This window comes from Arvicola amphibius, chromosome 11 (genome assembly GCF_903992535.2).
Source record: "Arvicola amphibius chromosome 11, mArvAmp1.2, whole genome shotgun sequence".
NCBI classification, from domain to species: Eukaryota; Metazoa; Chordata; class Mammalia; order Rodentia; family Cricetidae; genus Arvicola; species Arvicola amphibius.
In genome coordinates, this window is record NC_052057.2 from 27595557 (window position 1) to 27618350 (window position 22794).

The 22794-nt window shown below is 41.3% G+C and overlaps 1 non-coding gene across 1 annotated transcript; it reads right to left on the minus strand.

The window, feature by feature from the left end:
* Positions 1-20035: 20035 nt before the first annotated feature.
* LOC119826944 lies at positions 20036-20157 on the minus strand. The gene has a single exon (XR_005287507.1). It is a non-coding gene; the product is annotated as a U6atac minor spliceosomal RNA (small nuclear RNA).
* Positions 20158-22794: the final 2637 nt, after the last annotated feature.

The window sequence follows — 22794 nt, forward strand, 5'->3', positions numbered from 1 at the left end:
TCAATGATGCAACTGTTTGAATTTTGATTATTATAATCACAAATTATGTATTCATGATTAGCACATTTGTTATATCTGGGAGACTTCAGGATTTTAAGAAACCCATTATTGTCTTGAACTTCACTATTGTGTGCACTGATTTTCCTTATTATTTTTCATGCATGTGGCTTTTTTGCTTTATTTTCTGGCCATTGTTCTTGCCCAATTTTAATTTCTAATGTTTCCATTCAATATACATATTTTATATCCTTGATCTGATTGCATTATTTATTTTCTGAAGGTTTTAAAAGGTAAAATTATTTCTGGTCTCTTCTCATGGATATAATTTCTTATCTTTGCGTGGATATTAAATACAGCTTTGGACCCGCGCTTACCAAGAGCTCATTTTCCCAAGGTTTTACTTGTTCTTTCATGCCCTCGGATGTCTAACGATACTTGACTTTCATTCAGTTCAGAGCTCCCTACACTTGGGTAAGATACCACGGAAGGTGAACAGATGGAGTTTGCACAGTCTTCCCAGGAACCTTCAAGTGTCAAATGGACAGATCTTTGATTTTGACCAGCTCAGGGGAAAATTCCCAACCTGTGCCATTCTGATAAGAATGCTGCTACTCATTTGGGTCTTTACTGTCCTGAAAGCCCTTCCTTGGTCCCCATTCTGGAGGAATATTGGGAACTGATAGAACTTTTGAGAAAGTCGGGGAAGTCAGACTGTTGACTGGGGACTTTTGCAGAGGATATTGAGACTTGAGGACCCTGCTTTCTTCTATTTCTTCTCGTCCTTCTGGCATGATGTGCTGTGACAACACAGGCTCGGAGCAGCAGTGACAAAGAGGCCACAGAATGGAACTTTTGAAATTACCCAGAAGTGGTGGTATATACCTGCAACCCTAGCACTCGGGAGGGGGAGATAAGACATGACACAGCGTCTCATCGCAAACACACACCCAGAACCAAATCTGAAAACCAAGAACTAGGAGCTGGGGAGTGTAGCACGTATTTCTAATCAGTCTTAATAAATAAAACCTGGAGTCAGATATTAGGGGGTGAAAACTGAAGGATCAGAGGAGCAGTGCAACCAGCCACTAGAAAGACCTTTGACCTCTCCCAAATCCTCAGGCTGAAGGGGGATCCTGTCCTCAGACTGCATCTCCAGACTGCATATGTCTCCACCAAACATCAGATTGCAATGAGCTCCTGTCTCCTCCTGCCTTAGATTTCTCTCTCTGTCCAGCCATATCACTCCTGTCTCCACCTCCCTAGTGCTGGGATTGATTAAAGGCGTGGGATTTCAAGTGCTGGGATCACCTTTGTGTGAGCTCTGTCTCTCTTTGAGACAGATACAATCTCAAGTAGCCCAGGATAGCCTTGAACTAACAGAGATCCCTCTGCCTCTGTCTCCTGAGTCCTTGATTAAAGGTGGGTGCCACTACTGCCTGACCTCTGGTGGCTTAGCTCAGCACTCTGACCTTCAGGCAAGCTTTATTTGTTAAAATACAAACAAAATGTCACTGCAGGGGAGATGGCTTAGGAGGGGACAGGCCTGCTACACAAGAAGAGGACCTGAGTTTGGATCTCCAGAGCATATGTAAAAATCAAGGCACTGCTGAAGGCACATCTGTGATCCAAGCTGGGGGTAGGAGGGTGGGATGGGGGGTGTGAGGGGGCAGGGCCAGAGAGGATCCCTGGAGTGATTTGGCCAACCAGCCTAGATGAACCAATAGGCTCTGGGTTTACTGAGAGACCCTATCTCAACAAAGCAACAACAAACAAGCAAACAAACAGCTGGGGGCAATTAAAGAGAACACTGGACATTGAACCCTGATTTTTTTTTTTATGTCAATGTACACACGTACAAAGTTCACCAACTCAAACACATGCCTATTGCTCCTATCTGTGAGCCTACTGGGGGAACTGGGCTCTCCTGTCTCGGTTTTCAGGATGGTGCCATGTGTGAACCATGGTGTTTAAGACCTACAGAAACTAGAACTGACTTTCCCTAGAGAGCATCTTGCTGAGATGGAGAATGACAAAGGGGCATTTGGGGCTAGAAAGGGCTCATTATAGACTCCCATGATGCCTTAGTCAAACTCCTCAGGGCTAGGCATGTTTGAAAATGCGAATTAATTTTCAGATTTTAGAAAATAACAAGAAATGTAATTGATACATCACCTAATGGGACCTGCAGTAGTCTCCATAATTAAACACATCGATTTTTTTTCCTTCAGTGGAACATGAATATTCTTACTAAGAGGATTAACAGAGATTATAATTAGCCTTACATACGTTAGATCATATTTTGATAGCAAATAAGTTAGGATAAAGTACTAAAATTTTTTGAAACAATTTTATCTGTCAGAAATTTTGCATTTGGAAGTGTTAGGAAAAAGATCATAATTTTTTTTGTCTTACTTGGGCCTTTGAAAATTCTTTGTTCCCTAACTTTTCTCCAATGTTTTTGGTATGAATCAATGCACAGATTTTAAATGTTTACTTATTTATTCATCTCTGTGTGTGTGTGCGTGTGTGCATGTATATGTGTGTGTATAGTGTATGTGTGGTAACTGTGTGTGATGTGTGTGTGTCGACTGTGTGGTGTGTGTGTGCTGTGCATGTGTTTGCGTGTGTGTATGTATGTGTGCTGACTGTGTGTGGTGTGTGTGCATGTGTGTGTGTCATATGTGTGTGATGTGCATGTGTGTGTATGGTTACTGTGTGTGGTATGTGTGTGTGTGTATGTGTGTGTGTATGTGTGTCCGTCCATCTGTGCACACTCATGCACATGCTCATGCAAGCCAGAGGCATTTGGTTGTCTAGAACCTGAGTCACACTGGGAACTGAACTCCTGTCGTCTGGAGAGCAGCAAGCACTCTATCTACCAAGGTGCCTCTCCAGCCCCATCTATTTCCATTGTCTTGACTTCTCCCTTTGGAAGCTCCAGGTGGCAGTTTTTTGCTGGGTTAAGTCAGTTGCCCTTTGCCCATTGGCTTGCCATTTCTCACTATTTGATTCCTGGTTTTCTTTCTTTCGTATCTTTTTTTCATAATGCATGGATTTTTTTTTAAAACCTGTTTTGCTCCTCAGCTGTCTTCTTCAGGGAGGCTTAAGAATATGCAGAAATAATTGAATGTGTCCATTTTGCCTTCTTTGACTTTACTTCACATGCCAAAGTTGAATAGGGTCCTGAGACCTTGACAAAATGGTGAGCTGAGTTCTGTGGTCGGTCATGTCTCAGTTAATTGAGAGGAATGAGTTTTGGGCAAGCGGCTAAAGGTAATCCTTGTCTAAGGTTTACCCTGAAGTTTTTTGGAAGTGCCATCTCTATTTCAGACACACCTGTAGGCTTGCAGCTGCTACCAAGGCAATGGTGGGCTCAGTGCCATTCTTCCTACCTCTCTAGTCTCCCGCATCCTGACCTCCAGTACGTTGATCAGTGAGGGATCTAGAGAGGAAGCCTACTCTGTTACTCTTGTCCCATGGGTGTTCTAAAGGAGGAGATGGGAGTTTCTGATGGAAGGAGAGTGTGACTGAGAAATAGGAGCATCCATCCAGGGATACCAGCTGTGACGGGAAACTGGAAGACACCGGAAGCGTGGAAGACATGCGCTCCCCTGGGGCTAGCAGAGGGAAGACAGCCCTGTTTGTTGTGTTAACTTGTTATGGCAGTCTGAGGAAAGCAACTCCACAGTCACACAGTGTTGTGTTGTTCTTGCCACAGAGGAAAGCTATCTTTCTGTGTAACATACCCATAAATCATTTCAATTATAATTTTAGAAATATTTAGGCCTCAGTTTTAGAAATTAGAGAGGACGATCAATTATTTGAAATGTTTCTAAAATTCAATCATATTTTATATAATCTTAATAATATGATGAGAAATTCGATCTCTTTATATATCATTCCTGTTGTCAATAAATAAGTACATTCCAGTTGGGCCTAATAACATTATTGGTTTTTGAGATATATTTGTTTCTTCTTTGCTTTCTTACTCCTTCTTTTGAAATAGTGATATATGCTATTTTTTGAAATAGCTATATATGCTATTATATTATATGCTCATATATGAAATCTATTGTATTTTTATAGAGCAAACTTGCTTGATTTACTTGAAATAACTTATCTAGGTCCATTTTTAATATGAAATTTTGGATAAGTCATTCTCCTTTGCAGATATTTATATTAATCCTAAAAGAGCCTATGTGAAAATCAAATTAACAGGTTTTTTTAATCTCTATTTTTGTTGCCTAGATAGCTGTCTATCTTTTCTATAGGGCTTAGTTTAATTTAAAATTTAATGGTTGGCTGATTCAATCATGGGGGTTTTTAAATGTTCATTCAAAACACATTTAACTTCACTGCCTAGTACAGAGACCTTTCTTCTTGCAAATAATTGACACCAAACAGCCTTGGATCTTTCTCCCATTTTTATGTCCAAAGATTTTTTCTATCCTTCAGTTTTGAAATCATTTCTGAATAAAAATGTTTCCTTTTCCCACAAGACCGCAGATCCTACTTCACTGTTTTTTTTTTTTTTTCAGTCTTTTCTTCTTACAGTCCGCTCAGATGCGAACATCGGCGCAGCCAAGGCTTAGGGGGTATTTGCTTCTTGTGTGGATTCTTTCAAACATGGTGCTTGTTAAAGATGTGTTTGGGAGGTAGGTGTGTTAGTATCACCTCCCGGTATAGATAAAACAGTGTTGGCACTGAGAGGCTGCGTGAACATTGAATGCTGCACTCAGAGGCCAAGGCCTGCAGTTTCTCCAAAGCCCTGACCCACAGGGCCTGGCACTGTCAAAGAAACTACAGAGACCTCAAGGACATTGCCTGCTGCACTTAGAGGATTCTCCAATAGGATGTGAAAGTCTTCAATGGGGCTTTTCTTTTTGTTGGTTGGCAGTTGTTTTGGTCATTGAGTAGGTGTGCTGCATAGGTACATAGAGAACAAGTAGAGGGCATGCTGATCCCATGAGCTCTGCCTCATTTTCTGACATGGAACCTGTACAAACCAAGAGCCAGCACTGATGAGAATAACCACACATTAATGACATGCTTGATCTGGGCTCTAGAGTTCTCCCTTGCCTTTGACTGGAGCTACCTTGCCTGAGCAAGATACAAGAGAAGGGCCGCATTAAGAAGTTTGTCACTTTGTTTTAGTCTTTCAACGGTGTGTGTGTGTGTGTCTGTGTGTGCACATGCTCCTGCTTTTGTGCATGTGTATGTACACAGACGTGTTGAGGCCAGATGTCAACATCTGGTGTCTTTTTTATATTGCTCTCCACCTTCCTTTTCTCAGACAGGGTCTCCCAGTTCACTGGCGCACACTGATCAGTTAGACTGGCTGGCCAGTGAGTTCCAGAGCTTCCCCTGTCTCACTCCACCCATGCACTAGGGTGACGGGTGTGTTTTGCCCTAGCTTGCTTTGTAAATGTGAGTGTTAGGAATCCAAACCCCTGTCCTCATGGTTAAATATCAGGCATTTACTGACCGAGCCACAGCCTCAGCCCCTATCTTTCTAGTTCCGAACGAAAGCATAGGAAGGACCTATGTTATAATGGAGTATTGCCACCAAACTTCAAGGACAGAGACAGCAGCCTGGTGACCAGGCAAGACGGACACAGAGTACCTTTTCTGCTGATGGGAGGAAGCCTGAGAGTGGGGCAGTCAAGCTTCTGGTCAAGTTTGCTGCACCTCTGAGCCACTGTAGTGTGTTGTCTGAGTGAGCCTGGGTCTGCCTTGTCCCCAGCATTGTCTCACAGATGTTGTCCCCCATACAGCTGGTCAGCAAGGGATAGAGATCACAGGCTGCCTCCGTGTTTCAAGAGAAGAGGAACTATGCAGAGGTCAGAGAATCAATGGATGCAAGCCAAGCTCTTTCTGGTTCTCTCGTTTTACTGAGACTGAAGGAAAATGCAAAGAACTCTGAGAATCACACGGCACTCTTTGGACTTTTGCCCCACTTCTTGACCTGCCCAGTGGAATAGAAGCAATACAGGAAAACAAAAACCACTAAAAATAATTAAACATAGGGACACCTCTGTGTTTGCATAGAATTTAATAGTAGAGGTATTTTCCCTAGGTTGGTCAGAATTTATGTTCATTGTTAACTCAGCCTTTATGAGTCCCCAAATCTCCATTCACCAGTCAGTTACTTAACATGTATTGAATATCCGCAAAGAACTCTTCATTGAGATTAGTAATACTTTCCCTTTTTCGTGTTGCTCGCAATCTGCAGGAAACTGTCTCAGGCTATTGGGACTTTCAAATTCTTAAATAGTCCTAAGTCCCAACAGATGTCTTGATGCTCACACTCATCTATTTAATGAGCTATTAGTAAGCACACAAGGATTAACACAATCAGTCTTGTGACACCATGTCAGGGTATAACTATTGTCTTAAGTACTGATTTCATGCTCCTTCATTGTACGTCACAAAACTTAGAAAGGACTCCTGCTAGGAAAGATGTAGATGAAGGGCCTGTAATAGGCCTGAGCACAGTGAACACAGGCCAAGCATGGCGGGCACTGCACACAGGTTTTGCCCTTTTACCCAATTTCCTCTTCCTTTCTAAAAAACCGTTGCATTCCTAAAGCTAGCTCCCAAGGTCTGTTCCCTTATTTGGCCGCTGACTCATTTCTGAGACAAAACACCAAGGTCCAACAATCAAAATTCATTATTTGGCTAAAATGACCAATCAGGGTTTACCAGCTCCCTCTAGGACAGACTCCCCATTTTTATCCTTAAAAACCTGCTCCTGAAAAAAAAAAAAACACCCTCTCTTGTTCTCTTGCTCGTCTTGCTTGCTTGCTGCCCTTGCAGCCTCTCTCCACCCCACTTGGTCCCCCTGGAGTAATACATCTACTTTGTGCTGAGAATTTGATGTCTCGGTATGTCCGTTACCAATTCTGGGGGCCTAGATATCCTTGGAACAGTTTTGGAGAAGACAAATTATCAATCCTTCTTTGACATTCACTGTCTTCCTCGCACTAATGTGTTGCATGAACCCTCTTTTTTGAAATGGGAACTAACCATCTACTTACCCCAGATCAGGGCAACCACCACAGACCAAAGAAATGACTCTGCTCAAGTGTGACTTAGTGAACCAATGCATGAGGTCACTCACAGTCACATGGATGAGGGGTTATTGACAGGAATGTGGTCAATTTACTAGTGATTCTCACACTGAGGACAAGTTTTTCTCTCTCCTGGCAACCTATTTATTGTCTAGATATCCTTGGGGGAGGAGCGAAGAGGCAAAGCAGTTGAGACCCTAACCCTCTCTAGGACAGACACATTAGTGGGCCCAGCCTCAGTCTTACGCAGGTCTCGTGGCGGGTAATTATAGGTACTGAGGGTTCAAGAGGCAATCGCCTCATGTCTAGAGGTCGGTGTTCTGTAATCCTATGCCAATCCAGTCAGGCAAAACTGATTATGTCCCTCCTTCAGAGTTCATCTCTATGAGAGAAACTCACAGACTGCATCTGCACGAGTTAATTCTACTCTTCATGATAGTGCTGCTAATAACTATGCATATGCGAAGTCAGAAGCACCGTGTAACAATAAGGAGTAGAATTATATAGTGGCAGACAGAGGAGATTTGTTGGTGTGCTGCACTCTGTGATATCCCTCCTAGCCAACTGATCCCAGCTGATGTGAGGCTGGCTTGCCAGCTCTCTCCTTTTACGTCCTTCTGACTCTCCTATACAAACCATGTTCTGGGAGAAGCTGTCTTTGCAGCTAAGTCCCTATTTTGAGTCAGGTTTTGAAATGAGCCACTTTCTCTGCTAGTGACTCCAAGAGCAGCCTAAGGTCCATTTGTGTGGATCAGAGAGTCTTCCATGTCCAAGTTATGCAGATGAGATGGTGTTTTGAAAGGAACCCACAGGGAGGTAGGAGCTCATTAGCAGTTACTGGAGGTCCCGTGGCCTTTTCTTCAGCTAGTTTCTCACAGATAAAGGAAGGATGGGGAACATAACTATTGAATGACATTGTGCTTAGGTTACATCTATGTATGGCCTACAGCTTGCTCTTTGTAAAGGTAATTCTAAAAGAGAAGGCAGAAATCAAACCCGCTTGATGATACTTGATAGAAATTCATGCAGAAAGACTTAGAGACAGGACAACTACGCTCAAATTAATGGAGCAGAAAGTCTTCCATAGAACAAAGGCAGTGGACGTTTCTGAGAATCTGCGGCTACACGGGAGCTTGGATGGTGAGTGGAACCACCTACGCATACCCAGCCATAAACTTCTCTTGAACAGACCATGAGTTACTTAGTTTCAATATTTAGTAGGGGAAAGTTAATGGGAACACACAGTTGATGGATTTCGGGGTATCTGCTTCCTGCAAAACTCAATTACAGTCAACATTCCCAGCAAAGATAGATACACCGCGTACCTGGGCTTAGGCGGGAACTTCTTATGGCCTTTAAGAGCTGTTCTGAAATCACATATTTAAGGTGAAATATACTATATACTTGCACTGTCTGTTTTAGAACCTGCTTCCGCCACGCCGAGAAGCTTGTGTAAGCACTTGTGAGGGAGAAATACAGCTCTCACCCAGAACCCTACTGTTGCACTCCAAAAGAAAACGCCCCACGCCCCGCTAGTCGCAAATCACTTGTATAGATCTGTGCATCAGAGCCTTCGCAATTACACAGCTGTGGCAGATGACACCTCCACCCCTCCAGGGATGCTCAAATGCAGGGTTACACGCAAACAGACTCGCCACAGGGATGCAACTACCTTGCACTTGGAGATTTATGGTGCATGGCCTAATTCGCAGAAATCCTGAAAATTTTTGAATATTTTGGATAGTGATTGTTTTGTCTGTAATTTGAAACTGTGGTACCTCAAGGTTAATCCAATGACAGCACCGGGTGTCATTTTCATATTGGTTTTTGTTTCTCTGTGGGTTAACGGCATAGGTTAGAGAGTGCTGGATTCTAAGGAGGGATGTCTCCAGCTGATTTTGTGCCTAGAAACAAGCTCCCTTTCTGTACACACGACTCGTGCACCTGTTATTGATCCACTGGGAAGTCTTTTGTCCTTTTGATAGTAGCATAATAACTAGGACTAACCTAGAGATCAGATCCTTGGCCCATGTGCCTGGTTGGCTGCTTGCCACATTAGCAAAGAACGTGATATTCCCAGCACTTCTTAGTCCCTCAAAGAATGATAGGGTCCTTATCTTTTGGAATGCCATCGTCTGTTTTGTTGACCTTTAAAAACATCTGGTAGAGCCTAGTGAACATAAACCACTGTTCTGTTTGTTATCCATCTCTGTAAATGCTGTGTTAGACTCTTAGAGACCTTAACGCAGAATTAAAATAGTCTCTTTTTAAAAATCTATTTTCAAATGCAATTTTAGACCTTAAGTAAGCACATACAATTTTTAATTGCCCTCAAGGTACAATGTGAACAATGTCTTATGTTCTCCTCTCTACCTTGTCCCTCATTTGAAAACTCGAGAGACGCTGTAGAAAGCTCCGTTCCTTTTTAAGGCTGCGAGCCAAAAATTCTTCACATCCATGTTTCGTGACTGTTGGGCCAAGGCAGTTCGGAAGATATTATCTCCATCATTTCAAGTTCTGAATATTATATGTAGGTTACAGAGAAAGCCACGAGGGCAAATAATATTTCTTCATCATTAGAACTTAGAACTTATTCTTCTCGGCATTTCCTAGTGTAGGGAATTAAATCGGAAGTTATTTACTTACTATAAATAAGGGAAGGATAAGAGCTAACATTTACATGGCATTTCCCAAACATTAATTAATTCAACAGCAAAATAAATATATCTTGTGACAGAAAGCTGCCTACATCTTATAACTAAATTATTTATTGCTTGAGCACTGTTAGTTGACTGATGAGTAGGTAGGCAAGGAAGAGTGAGACTGTGCCACAAAATGCTCTTCACCTTCAAATTTATATGGAGGGAATTTGACATTCTCTGTTCCTAGGAAACACACCTCATAGCTTAGAGCTCTGGAGTTATGGCCTAACAAGCTTGTACCTGCTATTTAAAATTTAGATTCTAAATAAACTGCGAACACTAGCCATCATCACAGACCGCAGCTGCAGCAGAGCCATGGTCCCAGACATGGCCCTCAGCAGCAGCAGCAGCAGCAGCAGCAACAGAATAAAGGGCCAGTACAGGCTCTTACTTGACAGGTGTAAGCATCCAATTTGTCACCAAACTTTGTTAATGTATTACATATCTCCTGAGCATCCTTTTCTGGCATCCTTTGCTGTGCATCAGCTCAGGGTCCTATCATCATTCATTGTGACAACTGCATTACATCCTGGCAGTTGCTTGTGTTTAAAGTTTTGGCACTTAGTCCCTCTCTGATTCCCGCTGAAATACCAGGGGGAGATTCCTAAAATACAAGTCTGCTTGTGTCTTTCTTCTCACTCAATGTCTGCCTGTCCTTTACGGCAGGGATTGCCATCTTAGTAAGGACAATGAGTATCAGATTTTTCTTATTGTCGCTTGTTTGTTTTTGTTGTGTTGCAGTTGAATCATACACATTTTCACTTACTCCCCCAAGGTGTTAAGAAGTCTACACAGCTCAAGGGACCGCATTCCTACCTCTCATTCAGCACTCGAAAGTCACTGTGTTTGTATCCACTACACACAGCTCTGGGATTTGGAGGGACTGTTTGTCCCCCATAATGTTTTAACACTGTGAACTTAGGTGATAAATAAAATTACAGCAGTCCACTGACCTTTCCCCATTTGTTTGTGTGTTTTTGTGTGTGTGCGCGCACACACGCATGTGAGTGCATGCATGGAGACCAGAGGTCAACCACAGGTGACACTCTTGAGGAGCCATCAGCTTGTTTCGTGTAATCTCGTGGGTCCTTAACATTGCTAAACCAGATACTCTCCCCGGCTAGTGAGCCCCAGGAATCCTCCTCCCTCTGCTCCCCAGTGCTTGTTTTACAGGTCCACTCCACCTTGCTCAGCTTTGATGGTGGGTGCTGGAGATTGAACTCAAATCCGCAGCCTTGTGTAGCAAACATTTTACCAACTGAGCTAGCTCTCAGCCCTCATTGACCTTTCTAACTAATTTTAAACAAATGTCACAGGATAATTAAATAAAGCCGAAGAGAATTACCCAACCCAGGAATCTGTACATGTCAATCTGAACTACCTTTCCCGCATCCATATGCAAAACATGTGTATTAAAAGATATCTGCTGGGATCTTAGATGTTGATTGGATTTATCTAGCTGTGTTATAGGTATAATTCTCATTTCTCTCAAATTATAGTTATCCCCTCTTCATAGCTAAGGGCCATTGGAGGGGTGCTGGCAGATAGGACATGTATGTGACCAACATTTCAATTTTAAACCATGCTCTTCATGCTTCAAGTTGGGGCTGTGGTTTCTAAATGTTTTAATTGTAGTAACAAAGAGATACTATCATTTTGGCTATCTTTTTTGGTTAGTATAATCAATGTTTGATTTCCTGTGTTCATCACTTGACTGAAATCAAATGCTTCCCTTTCTTAAATAATGAAACTATGGGTGTCTTTAAACTCTCAAGCCTTGCTTGGGCTTCTGCCTGCATTTTCCTCAATTAAGGTAACATTCACTGACTATAAGAATGCTTGAATAGTTTGAAGTGTTCCTATGCTGTATATATAGGCATATAGCTCTATACTTGACTAAGTTTTTTTTTTAAAAAAATATTTTTATTTATTCTTTGGGAATTTCATATCTTGCACCCCATCACACTCATTTTCCAGTCCTTCCATGTCTGTCCCCTGTAGACAGAGACTGTGCTTTTGTTTTCCTGGCCACCTAGACCTGAATAATCATACAGAAACTATATTAATTATAACACTGTTTGACCAATGGCTCAGACATATTCCTAATCAGCTCTTACATCTTATTAACCCATTTCTATAATTCTATGTACTGCCACAAGATTGTGGCTTACCAGTGATGTTCTGGTATTTTTTTGTCTTTAGCAGCTAAATGGCATCTCTTTGGCTCTGCCTACTCTTTTTCTATATCTCTGGATTTCCTGCCTGGCTTTACTCTGCTGAGCCATTGGCCAAAGAAGCTTTATTCATCAACCAATGAAAGCAACACATATACAGAAGGACATTCCACATCATCTTCCCTTTTCTGTCTAATTAAAAGGGAAGGTTTTGACTTTAACATAGTAAAATTACATATACAGAGCAGTTGTCAAGCAAGAATTATATATACAATTTTTAGTCTATTTGAATCTGGCAAAATTAAAGAAAATATTCTGTCACTTCTCTTTGTGAGTCTAAGGTTTTGTATTTAATTTATCTTTTATTATAACTAAGGAAAACTATATTTATAACTGTCTTCAACTCCATCAAATACCCCAAAAGGTATAATATCACCTAAGTAAACGGGAAGTTCATTGTAAGCAACTTCCAAATTTCTAGAAATGACAAGAGTCATCTCACCTCCTGGACATTCACCCAAAGTTCTTTTGTAACACTGGCGCATCCAGGTCTATAACATCTGGCAGACTTTTGAGTGAAGCAGGAAATTTGAAGATCTCGTCTGCCTTGTGCTAGCCAAGTTTGTCAGTTGCTTTCTCCTGTATTGTGCAGAATGTCTGGCAGTTTCTTCTCTGAAACAAGAACACTGAGGGACCATGCCGTCTTTTGGAAAGTTCAGCAGCAGTCACTTTTCTGTGGGTCCTACATGTCTATATTTTACATCATCCCATCAGTCAGTCCAGACAAGAGCAGTTTCTTGCCCAAATGGCTAGCCTAATCAAACTGGAGGCAAATTCGATTACGAGGTTCTTCAATGCCCGTCAACCTCTCTGAAATAATTGGCGCTGCCACTAGAAGACAAGTCTCACAGAAAAGACTACGTTCTCACAGCCTTTTCAGTGCCATATTCTGCAGGTTTTTGAGGTTTTGAAGATGATCTATCTAACTGGCATATATCCCTGTATATCTAGAAAACCTAACTAACATGACTATGAGCCTGACTATTAAAAATGACTATTAATCTGTAATTTTCACTATTCATTACATTTTGATATGAGCTGTATGTTTATAATACCTTAAATAAGAGTAGGAATATACAAAATGAAGTTAAATTTGTACCAATAAACCAAAGTCCTTACCAATGTAAAGTATTTATTTCAATATCATATCCTATTTTTTCTTTCTTTTCTCTCCTTTTAAATTTTTTTAAAATTATTTTTTATTGATTTTTATTGAGCTCTACATTTTTTCTCTGATCCCATCCCTGCCTCTCCCCTCCCCTTTAATTCTTCCCCAAATTCCCCATGCTCCCAATTTACTCAGGAAATCTTGTCTTTTTCTACTTCTTATGCAGATTAGATCTATGTATGTCTCTCTTAGGGTCCTCATTGTTGTCTAAGTTCTCTGGGATTGTGATTTGTGTGCTGTTTACTTCACTTTATGTGTAAAAGCCACTTATGAGTGAGTACATGTGATAATTGTCGTTCTGTGTCTGGGTTACCTCACTCAAAATGATGCTTTCTAGCTCCATCCATTTGCCTGCAAATTTCAAGATATTGTTATTTTTTTCTTCTGTGTAGTACTCCATTGTATAAATGTACCACATTTTCCTTATCCATTCTTCAGTCAAGGGGCATTTAGGTTGTTTCCAGGTTCTGGCTATGACAAACAATGCTGCTATGAACATAGTTGAGCACATGTCCTTGTGGCATGATTGAACATCCTTTGGATATATACCCAAAAGTGGTATTTCTGGGTCTTGAGGAATGTTGTTTCCTAATTTTCTCCTGTGCCAATGCATTCAAATAACCTTTTCTATAAGGTTCAGTGTGGCTGGCTTTATGTTGAGGTCTTTGATCCATTTGGAATTGAGTTTTGTACACTGTGATAGGTATGGGTCTATTTTCATTTTTCTACATGTTGATATCCAGTTATGCCAGCACCATTTTTTAAATATGCTTTCTTTTTTCCACTTGATATTTTTTGCTTCTTTATCAAAGATCAGGTGTTCGAAGATGTGTGAATTGATATCCAGGTCTTCTATTCAGTTACATTGTTCCTCCTGCTTGTTTTTATGCCAATACCAGGCTGTTTTCAGAACTGTAGCTTTGTAGTAGAGTTTGAAGTCAGGGATTGTGATAACTCCAGAAATTCTTTCATTGTGCAGGATTGTTTTGGCTATCCTGGGTTTTTTTGCTTTTCCATATGAAGTTGAGTACCGTTCTTTTGAGGTCTGTGAAGAATTTTGCTGAGATTTTGCTGGGCATTGCATTAAATCTGTAGATTGTTTTTGATAAGATTACTATTTTTACTATGTTAATTCTACCTACCCAAGAGCATCCTTTTTTTATCTTTAGAAAGACCTTGACTGTGACCATTAATCACTTATAAACAACCTCCTTTAAGTGAAAACAAACATTTGTAAACAATAGTTGGGTATTTGGGTATAATTTTTTAGACTACTCCCTGCTGATTGGGTGTTAGAAGGAGAGGGTCTGCTGTTTGTCCCAGCTGCCTGGCTAGCTTACACCTGAAATAACCACACAGAAACTGTATTCACTGAAACACTGTTTGACCCATTAGCTCTAGTTTCTTATTGGCTAATTCTTACATATTAATTTAACCCATTTCTATTAATCTGTGTATCACCACATGACTGTAGCTTACCAGAAAGATTCTAACCAGCATCCATCTCAGGCAGAAGATCTATGGCATCTCTCATTCTGCCCTTCTTCCCAGCATTCAGTTCAGTCTCCTCTGCCTACCTAAGTTCTGCCCTATTAGGCCCAAAGCAGTTTCTTTATTCATTAACCAATGAAAGCAACACATGAACAGAAGAACCTCCTACACCAATCGGGGATGCTGTTAATCAGGTCTTTAAACTTAAATTTTAATGTCATGCTACCTTTAATATATATATATGTATATGTGTATATACATTCATATATATATATAACATATATATATATATATATATATATATATATGCTGGTTTATCTTAGCACCCCATACAATCTAATGTCTCTCATTAGTTACCTCATTCACATTCAAAAAATTCAAAGAAAACACAGTAATATACATAATTCAGACTCTTTGTGTATTTTCCATCATTACTGGCTTTTTTTACTCTATTATTTTTATTTTTAAATTTTTGTGGGTTTTTTTTTTTTTTTGAGACAAGGTTTCTCTGTGTACCTTTGGCTGTCCTGGATCTCACTCTGAAGACCAGGCTCATCTTGAACTCACGGAAATCTGCCTGACTCTTCTTCCCAAGTGCTGGGATTAAAAATGTGTGCCACTACACCTGGCTACTCTATTTCTTTAAGGACTTTCTCTTCCTTTTTCTTTTCTCTCCTAAGCCTACGTACATTTTTAAGCACACCGTAAACAATTTGGAGGTTTCTGTTTCTTTTTAATTTCCATCTTAATCTTTTATTTTACTGTTCACCTCTGTCTTCTTCTGAGCACATAATTCTTTAATCTGCTAAGCAGCATGTCTAGGATTTAAACTGCAGCTTTCGCAGCTGGCATCTGCAATTGTTGATACCACTGCTCTATCACAGTCAGCGGAGCACAGATCATAGGCTTCCACCTGTCTTATGGCGGCGGCACAGACCATGACAGAGCCCTCTACTGCAGTAGGACCACAGCGCAGGCAAGCCCTTGGAAGCAGGCCCAGATCATGGACCTCAGATGGCAGCACAGACCACTCAGGTCAAGCTGGCTTCAGGGGTCAGTCCAGACCATGCCCATCCCCATGGCCTTAGGATGGCAACACAGGCCACAGACATCAACACAGACCCTGACTACAGAAGGTCCCCTGGCCCCCAGAAATAGCTCTTGGGGGTCAGTAATGGATCTGGAAATCACCAAGGGGCTCAGATAGGTCATTCCCATCAACCTGCTCCTCACTGCTTGTGGAGTCTCCACTTCTGCCTCTCTCGACATTGGAATGACCGCTTACTCTGCTTCTCTCCCAGCTCTTCCACCACACACTTGCTCATTGCAGTGTGATACAAGTGGGGGCTCCTGCTTGAAAAAGGCTTTTAAAGTGTTAGTTTGCAGAGCAAAACAACCTTTGGAGTTGAGTAATTATAAGAATCAAAATTGAAATACGAAATGAAAAGCAAGACTCTCTGCTTGGACTTTCTTGTCGTGTGATGCTATGGTTAATATAAAATGTTTAGTTCAACATTCTGCCTTAGCATCTATGCCACATATGGGCAATATTTTCACCAAGAAAAATTTGTGCCATTATTATTATTATTATTATTATTATTATTATAAAAAGGTAGAGAAAAGTGAAAATGTGATAAGGTTGCTTAACTTGCTCAGGTGTCTATATATGCCCAGTCCTCAAGCTGCCCACGAATGCCTCAACCTAAGCTACATTGTACATTTGTGGCAAAATGATTTGCCTACAGACTGTTGTGATGCTAAGTAGTAGAGCAGAACATGGTTCAATGGTCTTAGCAGATAAAAGGCGGAACCCAGCTGTGCTCCACAGAGCTATATGCCTGAGGTTAACCAAGGACTGGGTAGTAAAGGGCTCCGGGCAGCAGACTGGAGCTGGATTGAATTTTCTGGACTAGGTTGGGAGGGAAAACTGCAGTAAAAAGTATCTTTTGCTGGAATATCTTACCAAGAAACAGATTTCAAGCGTGAACTTTGAGTAAAATTCATTTCATTGACCGAATAAAGAAATGCTAAGATGCAATGGGGAGAAAGGTCTTCCAGAAGGCCAAAGTCAATCCAGCTAAAGGAAGATGATCATACTTGGCAGAATTGGTCAGTGGGCTACACAGCTTCACACCTGAGCTTGGGAATACCTGTGCTACCCCTCCTTCTTCGGATCTTGCTTTTCTTGATGGCTGACAACTTTGAGACCTGTTGGACAGGATTTGTAATTGTCATAAGAGCTCCAACTTTCTGTCTCCCATCACAGAGAAAGGGGCCTTAACTTGTGGCAGGTGGTCTGAACAGAACCGGCCCCTGTAGACTCCTAGGTTTGTGTGCTCAAGTCTGCTTTCAAGGAAGGATTAGGAGGTGGTGTCCTTGTTGGAGGAGGGCAAGTCCTTATTGGGAGTAGGTGTGTCCTTGTAAGAGTAGTTGTGGCTTTTTGGAGGGAGTTGTGTCTCTGGGGTAGGCTTTCAGGAAGATATTGTGTCCTGAAAGATGAACCAATGGTGGCGTCTGAAATTTAAAATGCTACCCAGACCCTGGAATCCTGGCTCAGGTGTATAAATAAGCTCAACGCTAGCTAGATCTTGTCTTTGAGTTCATAACCCTCTTTGTATCAATCTAACTAGATATCTACAGCTTGAGCATCTAGTACACCAGCCTTGGAGTGTGGAGTGGTACCCGCCTTTGTTTTGCCTGCTTCCTTCCTCCCCCTCCCTTTCTCTCTCTCTCTCTCTCTCCTCTCTTCTCTCACACACACACCACAGCACATCTTCTTTGCCTCTTCTCTTCCCTCCTCCCTCTTCCTCCCTTCCATTTCTTGTACTCTCTGTTTAGTTATTATTTTTCTTTGACAAGGTCTGTGCTATGTATCCCAGGCTGGCCTTGACCTTGCTTCCCTCGCTCCCTGAGACCTAGGGTGACAAGTGCCTACAACTCTAACTGGTCCAGTTCACATTCTTTCCACAGGCATATGCGCCGATTTCAACCATGTTTGTCATGCAGTATTTCATATAACTTCTTGTGTCAACCATTGCTGTGGTCCCTCACTATCTGTGGTTTAATGAGAAACCCACCATTGTTTGAAAGGGCTCTTTGACTAAGTCAGCTGAGTGTTTAGGGGCGTCCTGGAAGATCAATAAATCAGTACAATAGCTTTCTATCTTGGGAAAATCTCATGCCCTCTTAATAATAATGTGCAGAGGCCATCATGTTGGGTCTCAGACTGAATTCTATAGGGTCTCTGCTTTCAGTAGAAGAGGCTAAATTAAGCTAACTCTGTGGGCTTGTCAGCCCATGATTCTACATGAACTGCATCTTCTTTCTGTGTCCCAAGAAGAAAGAATGCTGGTAGGAATCTTGCTGGGAACACCAGATGATTAACTCAAGTTTCATGTTTTACAGCCTTCTTCCCCTTATATCTGTTCTTTCGAAAATGTTATTGTGCATTTTCATTGTGTTTGGTACTGTGCTACAATGAGGCACTTTCCTGCAGGTATATACGATGTGCCAAGCATCTCTTTCTCTCACCACTCTCAACTTCTCTTTTCTCATTCCTCTTTATTCCCATCAGACTCTTTTTGGTCCCCAAGACAGGTTTAGGTTCTATTTTCATATCACATAGTACATATCTCACTTTATGATGCATTGATTAGACATCTAGGAACTATAGGGTACAATATTGATTTGAAGCACACACAAAAAATATTTGCTCTTTTGAGCCTGGCTTAATTCACTGAGTATGGTTGTTACTAGTTGCTTGCATTTCCTGCAAGTGATATGAGCTCACTCTTACTGAGTGAGAAATGGTCTATGGCATACTGTAATTTTCTCTAAATCATATCCTCTGTTGTTTAGGGCACAATGGCTGTTACATAATTTCATTGCACTAAAGTGATATGTTGATTTGAAGTCTTTTGGGTAAATACCTAAGACTTATCCAGCATCATCATGTGGATAGTCCTATTTTTAGTTATATGAGAAAAACTAACACTGATTTCCAAAGTGATGTGGGCAGTTTTCTTCTCATCAGCACTGTGTAAGGGCTCACCTTTATATCAGACCCTGTCATCCTTTGTTGTTATTTATTTTCTCAATGACTGCCATGCAGACTAGGGTGAGGTGGAATCTCAAGGCGCTCTGCTTTGCATTTCTCGATGGTTCTTTTTTGCTTTTCTTACATGGTACCTAGGAAGGGGTCCTTATAAAAATCATACTGCTTCTATACTTTCAGTAGACCAATGTATAACATGTTTATGTGATATGTGATAAATACAGTATATGGAGTACATGTATTATAATATAATAATGCATATATAATAATAATTTGGGCATATTATAAACACGTGTTTGACTTTATTCTTGTGCGCACAGGTAAACACGGTGTTCTAGGCTCCAGGTTCAAATTCAGGTAAAAGCGAGTAGTTAGTGTGTACTTTAGTTCATTAAGTTTCCCCATCTTTATAGAAACTTTATAAAGTACTTAGTAAATACAAGGTCATGAAATACGCCTGACAGCGGCTGGAACAATTCTCTTTGCTAACCCAGGTTCATTCTCATTCCGCCAGAGGTGACATAGAGTGTCAGAGTCGAGAGGGCGGTATTAGCTGCTTTGTCACCCACGGTGACCAGAATACTTTACATACAAATGCAACTTCAGGGAGAGACAATTTATTTTGGCTGACAGTTCAAGCTATAGTCTTTTGGGACAGAGAAGGCTTGGGCAGTGGGGCGCGGTATCAACTATGATAGAAGTGTGGAGCAGCTGCTTTTTTCATCTGTCACCCACAAAACGGCAGAGAGAACCCAGGTGGCAAGGAGGGTGGAATCTAACGCTCAGACCCAACCCTAGTGAGCTACTTCCTTCAGCTAGGCCCTCCTCCCTAGAAGATTCCACAAGCTCCCCAAAAGGTACAATTAGCTCCTGTTCATACACGTGTTCCCTTTACAACAAAACCATAGCCAGCCTCCGACTTTTGCTCTCAGCGGGACACTGATGGAGCAGAACCTCTCCTGTTGGTTGACTTTCCTGCTCAGAGACCTGCACTTCCAGATACACAGGCTGTGGAGTCTGGGTTTGGAAAATGACTGAAGCCTGCGCTCGGCAGGAGAGAGGTTCCTGTCTGGTTACAGTCCAATGGTCTGGTAACGGTAGAGCACACTGGTAAACACAAAGGTACACACTGACATTTTGTATGTTTCCCCAGTATGATGACCATACCATAGGTTTTACATTGTATACTAAAACGTGTGTTTTAAATCGGTTACTTGGAAAAGCGCGTAAGGGATTTGAGTCAATGTGAGACTGTTTCCACACGTTTTCACGGGAACGTTTGCCCACCTTTTACCCTCCTGTTTCCTTTTTTTTTAAAATGACAGTGGTTAGGCAACACAAAATATGTGGCAATGTCCTGTACGTTATTCATATTTTAGGTTCCAGGGCCTCTTCTATCCTTGTTAATGGGGTGCAAACCCTCTCCTTGCATACACACATCTTTTGGTCCATGATTTGGTCTTAAGATAGCTCGTGATGTTTCTGGGTCATCACTACCAAAACCAAAAACCTGAGATCTTGGTTGACAAAATCTTCAAGGGTCTCTCTTTTCATACTGGAACAATTTAGACAAAATGGTAGTTAAGCACACTTTTTAATTAAGCGCAAGCTCAATTATGAAGAAAAACAATCTAAAAATTTATTTACTCATACAAAAGGCAATGTTCACATTTCTATGAAGTTTCTTGCTTTTAAGATCAGGAAAGTGGCATGGGCAGACCTCTTACATGCTGCACTAAAGTGGACATAAATGAATGTGGTACTTCCTCCAGTATACCAGGACTAGATTCCAAACTCCTGATACTGGATTTCATGCTCGAAATGTGGTTATTTCCCTAGCGAATCCTGTCAGCTTTGGGGTATTGCAATAGCTAGTGGTGATTTAGCAGACTACCCTATTTCACATGACCTGCAAGTTACAACTGCTAAGATTTCTAGCCAGCAAAGCTTATCAGTGCTGAGCCACTTGGTTATTATGGCCTTGTTGAAGGGATTGGGTCTTAATCTTGTCCTTATGGTTTTGCTGTGCTGACTTGGAAAAAATTATTCCAGCTTTTCACATTCCAATTTCTTTATTTCAAAAATTAGGAAAAAAAATTTACCTTTTCTGGGTATTTTTATATGCATTCATACATTTAAAACACTAAAATGTATTATAAATGGATAAATTATTTCCTCCAAATGGAAATAGGATAGGAATAAAAACCATGCCTCTGAGTGAGTGTACCATCATTTCCTTCATCTGGTGCTAAAGAGGTTATAATATCTTTACTCTAGTGACTATAAATGTGACACAAATGCACCTACAGAGGGAAAAAAGAGAGAGGAGAGAGAGAGAGAGAGAGAGAGAGAGAGAGACAGAGAGAGAGAGAGAGAGAGAGAGAGACTGAGAAATTCTCTACATTGAAATTATTTCTCTATTCCTTTCTAGCCAAAACAGAAGCTAGTCGAAATAACAGCAATATCCTGTTAGATAAATCCTTAAATGCTATAACCACCTGTAGTTTCTTAATTGTAAAGGATATTTCTGTAATATTTCGGGTTGAGAGATTATTGACATTTGATATTCTTTGGTCAGAAGCTTTTCCACAGTTGCTCACGACAACTGGGATCCATTCAGCTTGCATATATTATGAAATGCCCACCAGGCACTCCATTTCTTCATGTGTTTACACGTGTATGTTCAGCTAATGCCAAAGTTATGTCTGTGGTTCTAGAGACTTGCTTCACCCTGTTCTTTTTTATTCAAAGCCTGTTCATAGAACATAGGGTATCTATTATGGGCACCACATGTATAGAACAGGCTACAGTTTGCTGACAATCTTGTATTTTCTAGATGTCTACATTCTGAGTTAGCATTCATGCCCTGGTACCCTGGAGGATGCTCATTTCCATGATGCAGGGCTATAACTGATGTATTCCAACTACTTGGTAGCATTCAGGAGCCCAAGTTAAACACACGGGGTATCATCTAAAGCAGCCGTGGTACCGAGGGATACCTTTTCTTATGTTACCTCTTAAGTTTTCAAATAGAAGATACTGACTGGCGGTTTGAAGTTGGGCAAAAGAAGAAAGAATGCCTAGGGGGGGAAATATATTCAGACCTTCTGAACCAAAATGCGGAGACTGCAATAGTAAGATGATTTTCCTTTCTGAATTCGCAATATTTTCTTCTGAGCTGCTGGTATTGCGGCACTGGATTAAATTGAAATCCTCACTTGAAGTGAAGGAAGAGGTGGAGGACCGAGTTCAGTCAGCTGCATGCAGTCTCAGGCAGAGTCTGGCCCTGAAAGCACTTCCTGCTGCCTTGACAATTTCTCTGTCTCTCTGACTATGGAAATAATGACTTCGGTAGAGCCGCTATTCTTCCTGTTCCATGCTGTAGTCTTTCTCCCTGTCCATGGTTTTTTTCCCTTAATTAGGATGATCTGCCATTTCCCACTACGGCGAGTTACGTGAAAGCCATGATTCTCCAGGTTGCTAGGTGGCAAGCGAAATGATCAGTGAGACCTGCTTCTGGCAGGAAAATGAAATCATTTTTTTATGTTAAATAAAATAACTGCAGGATTCTACCCATAGCCCAGATCTGACTGGGGAATGATAAAAGATGAAGTCAGAGGGTAGAACTCTTTGATCAAATGGATTGCCTTTAGACAAAGCTTGTAAGAAAAAAACCCCAGTGCCAAAGCCACACAGCTGTAAACCCAAATGCAGTGTATATAAAAAAGGGCCACTTATAGGAGTGGGGAGATTAACAAAGCAAAGTCTCATTAGGGACCCGGGGCAGGAAGCTACAAAAGGAACCAGCTTTGTTTCCTGTACATCGGCCTGAGCCATGATTGGAAATGCACTTCAGGGAAATACGATGCTGTGTGTGCTATTGCTTGTCCAAATAAGTATTCGGGGACCCACATGCCATTTCAAAATGTTCTTGCGTGCTAACCAAGACATGCTGATGGGGTGGGCCAAAGGTCTGACCTCTTCATATGTCTTCATATTTGCTTCAAGACTCAGCTTTAGCTCCCAGTAGTTTCTGGGGGAGCTGAGTATAGATGGGGGGGAATGAGCCGGAAGT